Below are 6,353 nucleotides of genomic sequence, written 5' to 3' on the forward strand. Positions count from 1 at the left end.
TCTGTTTGGTTGCTCGGCCTATGACGCGACACGGAGAGCGCGCCCTATTGGCCGGCGTCCGGCGCTGACGCGGCGCCCCGCCCCCCCGCAGCTTAATTATTACCGGCTGGGCGGCTCGCAGGCCGAAGGCCAGGGGCGGGGCCAGGATTCGGGGCGCGTGACGATTGGCTAGATCCAGATGGGGCGGGGCGTGGGAGGCACCCTCCTCCTCGCCCCCCGCCCCTGCCCGCGCGGTCCCGCCTTCGCCCGCCTGGCCCGCGGCTGGGGCCTCTCGGATCGCAGCTGTGGGCGCGCAGTTGTGGGGGTGTCGCGGACGATCGAAGGGGCTGGAGAGCAGCAGCAGGGCCTCTGCCGCCGCGCAGGGCTGGCGCGTTCCTGTCCGGACCTGAGGCTCCAGGAGGAGCCGCTCCACCTGCTAGTTGTGCAAGAGGAATCCCGAGTGCGCTCTGCACCCTGCACCCTGCGCCCCGCCCGTGCAAAGTCCGAGCTCGGGGCGCGCCCGGAGGGCAGGGCGCTGCCCGGTACCGAGCCCAGGCTTGCAGAGCGCAGCCGGTCGGAAAGTGCGCGTGCACACGTGTGCTTCACGCGCAAGCGGGGCACGCGCGCCCCCCAGCCCCGGGTCCCTGCAGCGCGGCCCCTGCACCCTCAGCCGAGCGGGGTGGGGGGTGATGAGGACCATGGCTGCCCGAAGCGTCCCTGCCCTCGGGCTTCTTGCAGCAGTAGCAACAAGTGCAAGGGCAAGTTGGAGGTCATTTTATCCTGTTACCTGAGTGAGCGGTTTGGATGGATAGACAGGTAGGAGGCGGACCCAGTCCCGAGGATCCCATCTTCATTTTTAAATTTTATGTTTTGTTGATTATGAGTCTTTTGCATCCATTTTTGATGATTAAAAAAACACTGTTAAAATGCTATTTATCTTGATTACTGAGCTTCTTGGTGTCCCTTTGAATTTTACACTATTATTGAGTATCACTGTCCTCACCCTTGTGTGGGTCTCACTTGGGGACGGGTTTTCACGCGACTGGCAGTGTAAAGGTTAGGTGTTGTGCAGTGGGCCTTTGGGATAGGAAGCAGTTAATTATAGAGGGTAAGATACAGGCTAGAAAGAAGTCCCCAGGGAGGAGGCAGCTCTAGCTTGGGCACTGAAGAGTGCATAAGGCTTAGCCCTGCTGGGAACCCAAAGAAGCATTTTCCTGCTCTGCTCGGGAGGCTGGAAGAGGCAGTGTGGGGTTCGACTGATAGACTGACAGAGGCTCTAAGGGCAAGGTCAGGAATTCATGCGTAAAGTTGGGCCCAGTGGTTAGAGCAGTGGGCAGCCAGTGCTGGGCTCCAACTGCGGCTGCTTCATCCGCCAGGAGTAATCCTGGGCAAGCTGATGGAAGTTCTCCCTGCTTTGATTCCTTGTCTTTAAAGGGGCGATAAGCCCGGCCAGCATGGCTCAGAGGTTGAGCATAGACCTAGGATCCTGGAGATGTTGGTTTGATTCTGGCACATGGCGGGGTAGTGGGCTCCTCCATCCCCAGCAGGGGCCTGCAGGAGGCAGCTGATCAGTGTCTCTCATCATCGATGTTTCTCTCCCTCTCTCTCTTCCTCTCCCTGAAATCAATGAAAATATTTTTAAAAATAAAGTGGCAATATTGTTTTCTTCATTACGTTGATTACATGGAAAACAGCTTATGCAGAGTGCTTAGTACAGTGTCTAGGACAAAAATAAGTGGTCAGTAAACAGTAATTATAAATGTTTTCTAATTAGTTATCTGATTCAGTGATGGCTAAAAGTAGACGATCTTTTGCAATAGATAAATGGGTAAGGCCGCACATGACAATTAGCAAGCCACTAGAGCAGCTGGCAAGCAAAGTAGTCAAGATGCTCAACCCCACTAGAAAGCAAAGAAATGCAGAAACAGCAGTGTGGTCCCACATCTTGCCTCCCAAAGTTGAAAACTGCTTCAGGGATTTTTACAGCTGGAAAGGACACAACCAAATGGACCCTCTGTCACAACGTTTGGGGCTCGACAATACCAGAATGCAGTTGTTCTCAAAATTTTAAATACACCCACCTCTCTGCACCTACAGAAATGCACATAAAAGTGTGGGTACAGCTGAGTAGGGGTGGGGACAGAACCCACAGGAGTTGCCAGCCCAGAGGTTCAGAAAAGTCAACATACAGATTTCCCACAGTAGGTGTAGGTCAAACACAGGGTTCCTCATCCAGGCAGCTGCCAGTAGGGACCATGGAGGTGACTGAGCAGCCAGCACTGTGATCAGCCCAGGAGGTGGAAACCCCAGCATTGGGCCCTGGGACGTCTGGCAGGAACGAGGCAAGGTTATTTCAGGGGGACAGGGCAGAGACTGGCCAAGTGGCCTGGGCAGCTTCAAGTCCCCATGGGACGGGGAAATGGGAGAGGGCTGGGTTCCAGGCCACATGGGTGCTCTAGGCCGGGCCCTGGAGTCTGGAGTCCCTGTGTCCAAATGGCAGTGGGGGAGACCTGAGTAGGGGGCACATGGCATGGGTCAGGGGCTTACTTAGCCTTAGCCCCCCTGAACAGAGAGACTGAGACCATCCCTAACTCATTCGTGCTCCTAGAGCCTTGTGCCAACTACGAAAAAGAGAGTAGTGGACAGAACAGCAGCCTCTCCAACCTCACAGAGCTCAAAGCTGCCTTACCTGCCCTGGCGGGACTGACTTGACAGGTGAGGTATGGATGAGTCAGCCGGCAGCAGGTCTGAGTGGCCTGAATCCTGGGAGCTGGAGCTGGCAGGGAGCCAGACCAGGGAGGCAGGTGCTGACACCAAGATGCTTCTGTGCGGCAGTTGACGCTTCTCTGTCCCTTAGCCCTGATCCAGACCATCTGCCCTGGAATGTGTGCAGACCAGCACGTGCAGCAAATCACACAGACAGAAGTGTGACCCACTGTTCCTGTTGACCTGGGACGGAAGGGTGTGCAGGAACAATGCTAACACTGACAGTGGTCACACCAGTCTAGAGTGACGAGCCCCAAGGACGGGTCCCGGAACAGCTGAGGGTGAGGAGTGGCTGTGCACCAAGTGAGTCACTTCTGACCCCGAGGCTGAGCCCCAGGCTTGGTCCCTGGAAGTAGTACTGCTTCAGGGTTAACGTTTGTCCCCAGGTGCTTTCAGGGACCGCACAGCTGGGTATCCGGGAAACAGAGGCACCTCTGACCCGAATTCCTCCAATTGCTGTGCATCAGTCACTCTTACAGGGAGGAAACGCAGCAAGGAAAAGCACAGAAGATCAATACTGTGTGATTTTGGTTTGGTGTCTGCCTCCGGTGTCTCCTGGGCGCTGTGCTCTCTTATTATCTCGACCGGACACACGTTTATTGTTGGGCTGTCTGTCCAGATTCTCCTATGGAACCTCGAGTCTGGGGACTTCGTATGCAGCACATTCCAGGGTCCCAGGAAGTGTTGGCTGAGGAAATGCACTTAAGTTGCAGTTTAGCTGTTGCAGAACTAGGAGCTCGAAAGGGCAGAATGAAATGGTGATGCTGATCATTTTGAAAGATGGTAAGTCAAAACGAGAGGACCAGAATAGACCAGCACACAAACAGGAAGCACTCTGACAACAACCTCACAATGTCCATGGGGCCTCATTTTGCTACATTTCCTGGCACAGGCTGTGTTTGTTTAGGGGCCTCCCCAAGAGCTGGTCTAACAGCCAGGTCCAGCTCGCTCTCTTCTGCAGGCCGCTCATTCCGCCAATACATGTGTGCTGGATCCTAATCGGGGGCACTTGTCTTCTTAAGGAGCTGGGCAGTGCATTGGCAGGGTCCAGAAAGCAATAAAAAAGGGAGCCCCCCCCCCAGGGGTGCCTGTGTCCCAGGGGAACTCAGCACAGACACATACAGAGCCGTATGCAGAAGAGAAGCTGTGAAGTGTCACGTGTGGGTGTTTGCTTTTGAAGGCCATGATGTGACCTTGCAGGCCTAGGCCAGAACCTTAGGGCAGCCAGAATGATGCCGTGGGCCCGCCCTATGTCTCTCCTCAAGTGTCGTACAGCTGCGTCCTTCCTCACCTCTGCTGGCTCCAGGCATGTCTCCAGACGTGACTGTCACATGCCATCAGCATGTGTGTGCTCCATTTGGCTCTCAGCCTCTTGTACTAACTGACGCTGGCAACTGCCTCGCCTTTTACTCACATCCAACTCCACCCTCTCCTGCCCCACTGACTCTAATGCTCAGTGTTTGCCTCTTGTGCTGACCAACTCATTAAATATTTATCTGCAATGCTTCCTCTGTGCAGGCAGTGGGCTTGGTGCGGGGCCGTACTGGTAAATAAGACCAGTTCCTGTGGACTGACGACTGGGGAGGAGGAAGACATAGCTAGTCAATTATATGCAGTGTGCTGAGTGCTATCGTGGGGTGGAGCAGGGGGTAGAGGTGGCACACCTGGGGTAGGGAGGCCTGGAGGAGGCAGCATGCATCGGTCCACCCACCCTTAGGGGCACTGGGCTCCCTAAGGCCCTGGGCAGGCACCGGCCTGTTGTATAGATGAGACACTTGCTATCTCAAGAAGTTACATGGCCCTGGCCCAGTAGCTCAGTTGGTAAGAGCGTTGTCCTGTTACGCCAAGGTTGCAGGTTCAATCTCCAGTTGGGGCACATATAAGAAGCAACCAATGATGCATAAATAAGTAGAACAACAAATCTCTCTCTCTCTGTGGAACCAATGGATGAAAAAAAAAGAAATTACATGACTTTCCCAAAATTATGCATATAAATCATGGCAGAGTGAGGATTTGAACTCAGGGATCTTGAACTAAATCCTGAGGATAAAAACGAGGTAATCCTCACCTGGGTGTCTTATAGGTTCCAAGAGCTTTTTAGTGCATTTCTAGGGACAGCGACATTCAGGACCAGATGCTAAGCCTTGTGAGCTGGCCCAGCATGTAGAAATGGTCCATCTAGTTGGGAAATGTGATCATGCTCCAGACGAGCAGCTGCAACCTTCCCATTTCTGGGTGGAGTTTGGGCAATCCTAACCCTTTGTACCCTGTCTCTCCCGTCCTTGCTATAGAAACTGCAAGAAAGCTTGTTGCGTACATAGTCCCCTCACTCCCTCTGCCTCCTGACCACCCTGGTGCTTCTACCCCTGGAGTGGCCTGTGCCCCGTTCTGTTGGGGTCTGTATCACAAACTCTTTTTTTCAATGCCAGTCAACTACTGATCAGTTGGCCTTGCCACAGCTAAATAATAACACTTGTATTTAAAACACCCTTTATCCATCCACCCACTTAAAGGGTATCTACTTTGGTCACTTAAGTGCCACGATTCCAGGCCTCAAGAACCAAGCGATGAGCAAATTAGACACTGTTGCTGCCTTTCTGAAGTATAATTAGGGCCACAAACATGAAACAAATAATGACACAAACAAATGTGTAATTAAGAAGCATGACACAGTACATGAGGGAAGACATTACAGAGCACTAGTGAGCACAGGGGGCAGGATGTGGCTACTAAACTACGACTTGAAGCAGAACCAGGTGGAGAGCGGAGGAGAGGAGCACCGAAGGAGGGAGACTAGCAGACAGCACAAGCAAAGGCCCGGGGGCAGGAAAGAGGGTGTGTCAGAGGAGAGTACAAATCACGTAATTTTTTTTTCTGGAAACTGACCCCCCTCACCCCCACCTCTCCTACCCTCTGCCGCCTCCTGTGTGGAGAATTAGTTATTCTCTTGCAAGCAAAAATGAAGCCGGATGGTTTAAAAAGAAATAAATGAAACTGACCAAGTCAAAATGTACATACAAGAAAATATACCCGTTTTAAACGTACAAGTTGATGGGTGTTTCTCTTTCAATTTCGGTTCAGTGGATTTTTCTTCACAAGCGCCACCACCCATGTCACCTCTGGTGAGCAGTGTTGTCCGGGAGAGCCTGCGAGAAGTGGCCAGTCCCCGCCCGCGGGTCGGAGCTGGACGCCCCAGGGACCCTGCAGGACCCGGGGCTCGGAGGGCGGGACCCAGGACGGTTCCCGGGACAGAGGCAGGGCCAGGAGATCCAGGCCCTATGACACGCGGCCCTGGAGCTTAGGGCCAGCAGGGCAACGACCAGGTGCCGAAGCCCCGCCAGGCCCGGACCCCGAGTCTCCCTTCTTGGGGCGGGGCCCGCGGCAGTCATGGAGCCGCGGGAGGGACGACAGCTGGCGGCACGGAGCCCGCGGTGCTCAGGTCGGCGCGTGTGGTCCTCGTCTCCCCCCTTAGTCACCTCGCAGCTGGTCGCAAGGACGTGTTCCTGCTCCTTTGTCTTATTCACCTAACGACAGGCCGGGGAGGTTTTGCAAGTTATTCAGCCAATCCGAGCGTTGTGTGTTTAGTAAATTGAGGTGACAGGAGCGGA

This window comes from Miniopterus natalensis, chromosome 22 (assembly GCF_054644295.1).
Source record: "Miniopterus natalensis isolate mMinNat1 chromosome 22, mMinNat1.hap1, whole genome shotgun sequence".
NCBI classification, from domain to species: Eukaryota; Metazoa; Chordata; class Mammalia; order Chiroptera; family Miniopteridae; genus Miniopterus; species Miniopterus natalensis.